Raw genomic sequence first — 2,276 nt, 5'->3', positions numbered from 1 at the left:
TACAATACCCATGAGCCTCGGCTGCTGTTGCTATGGAGAAGAAGCCGTTTAGAAGTGTTAAATTTAAAAAAAACGCTTGTTGTTTCATTTGTAAACAAAACACAGCACTATAGTTTCTGAATTCATCCAAAATTAAACCAGAATCTCAAAATTGATGCACGTTTCTTGGTGAAATGCACTCTGGGAGTCGTAGTTAACTTCCACCTTGAGGTAGCTTTTAGTTTTTATCAAAGAACCAGATATTTTCTAACAAAGTTGTTCATCTTTTGTTCTGATGATTCAAGCAGCAGGAGAGTTTATGTTGATCCAGACTGAGAATCACTAACGTTGAGAAACACGAAGCGTCTCAGATATTTACCCCCAAAAACCAAAACCTCAGTTAGCAGTTTGTAGTTAATAGAGTCCGATAGATTCAGCTCCTACAACGCTGTCGGACTCAGGACGGACAGCTGATGAGACGGATCCTGTTTATCAGTGAGTCATCAAACCAAAGATTCACGACGAGACGAGTTGAAACCAGTTTACACTGATGCAACGAGACAAACCAGTGTATCGTCTGCATAGAAACGACTGGCTGTACTTCCGTTCTAACTGACGTCTTTTCAGGCTTTTTTTTGTAGCTGAATATAATTTGTAGCGTCTTAATCATGAATGAGGTTAGTCATAGTGAGTTACTTGCTACAGTTGAGAGAGAGTCGAGACTCTTTTAAGCTGAAATTATAGTTGAGTCCGTGAGGGTCCACGTGACCTAAAACTCGTCATCAGAGGGTGTGTCCGCGCAATCACAACGTTGCGTTCCTGTAGACGGCGATCTACTGCGCATGTGTGTGGAACGCGTCCTCCGAGCGGACCCCAGAAGGAAGTATAAACACAGTAACTACCATCCGTGTGGTGTCCGTGTATCCGGGAGTATAAATGAAGCTTTACTCCGCTAGTCCAAAACTCAAACGTCATTTCCATCAGCTGACAGTTTGCTGACTCGACCGGCCGACTTCCCTACAAGCTGATTGGCTGTTGAAATAGGTGACGTACCTTTACGCTCTAAAACCAGCGACTGGCGCCTCGACAAGCTGAGTTCACATGGTTTCATCTTGTCGTGAATCTTTGGTTTGAACTGGACTTTAGAGGTGTTGGTAGGTGTATCTACACACACACACACACACACACACACACACACACACACACACACACACACACACACACACACACACACACACACACACACTCAGTTCCCTCTGGAGACACATAAAGACTTTACTCTTTACACATCTGGAAACACGCTGAGGCGGAAAATCACTGAAGTTTCCCTTTAAGGCTTTAAGGAGGTCGGCTTTGGCTCACAGGTGAAGTGGTCAGACGAAGGACAGAAGAAGAAGAAGAAGAAGAGGAGGAGAACTCTTCCTGTGTCCTTCATATATTACAGCAGCAGGACTCTGATTACAGCTCACTGCTGTGTTATTAGATTCATACCAGTCAACTACTATTTTGCAGAACCTTGAGACCAGTAAAAATTAGTAGCTGTGCAGGTTTTTTTAGAAGCAGGACTAGCATTTAAACAGCAGCTCCTCTTCAGCAGCAGTAAACCGCTGTAGGTTTTTATTCAGGTCTTTGAATCACGAAGACGAATAACAGCTATAATCAGTAAATGTGATCGTCATATTTATCAGCATCATCTGCTCAGCTGGGGATCCGAGGAGAGGAGGAGTAGCAGGAGAGTCTGAGAGGAGAAACAGGAAGAGGGGGGGGGGGGGGGAGAAAAGATAGAGGCAGGGAGGATAGGAGTAGGAGGATCAAGATAAGAGGAGGAAAAGGATGAGAAGAGAGAATAATGGAAGGAGGAGGTGATTTTGAAAGAGGAGAAATTTTAAGATAGAGAGGAGGAGAGAGAAAATGAAAAGGCAAGAGAAAAAAGAGACGATGAGGGAGAGAGGAGATGTTTTAGGAGAGTGGAGAAAAAAAAGAGATTGAGGAGGAGGAGGATCAGAAGAAAAAGGGAAAGATAAGAAGGAAGGAGAGAAGGAGACATGAGATGAAGGAGGAACTGGGGGAGAAAAATCTGGAGAAAGTGTTTGAGGCAGCGGAGCTTAATCCACCGAGCACCTGAAACTGGGTCACATTAACAGAAAATACAGAGAGAGGAGGAGACGAGGAGGAGAGAGAGAGAGAGAGAGAGAGGAGGCTGTTTTTCTTCTCTGTGGTTTCAGCAGCGAAGCAAAATACTGTATGAAATGAAACAGACTCTGTTAGTCAGTGTTATATGTATGAAACACAGAGAG

The sequence above is a fragment of the Thunnus maccoyii genome, chromosome 4 (genome assembly GCF_910596095.1).
Source record: "Thunnus maccoyii chromosome 4, fThuMac1.1, whole genome shotgun sequence".
Classification (NCBI taxonomy): Eukaryota; Metazoa; Chordata; class Actinopteri; order Scombriformes; family Scombridae; genus Thunnus; species Thunnus maccoyii.
The sequence above is the reverse complement of the archived record's forward strand: the minus strand, read 5'-3'. Positions refer to the sequence as shown.